Raw genomic sequence first — 224 nt, 5'->3', positions numbered from 1 at the left:
AGTGAAGGCGCGAGGGAGTGGAAGCGGATTGCGCACCACGCTCAGGGGACGGTGACCACAAATAAGAGGTCTTCTCCCTGGCGGGGTCCAGTGCAGGGGGCCGAGAGAAGGCAGGGGCAGGGCATCCGCGGAGTAAGCGCGCCTGGCATTGCCGCCCAACTCCTGGTGACCACGCGGAGACTTTGCAAAAGATCCAGAGGCAGAAAAGCTGTGACACTTCTGAC

This window comes from Myotis brandtii, unplaced genomic scaffold (genome assembly GCF_000412655.1).
Source record: "Myotis brandtii unplaced genomic scaffold, ASM41265v1 scaffold69, whole genome shotgun sequence".
NCBI lineage: Eukaryota > Metazoa > Chordata > Mammalia > Chiroptera > Vespertilionidae > Myotis > Myotis brandtii.
Note: the sequence above shows the minus strand (reverse complement) of the source record.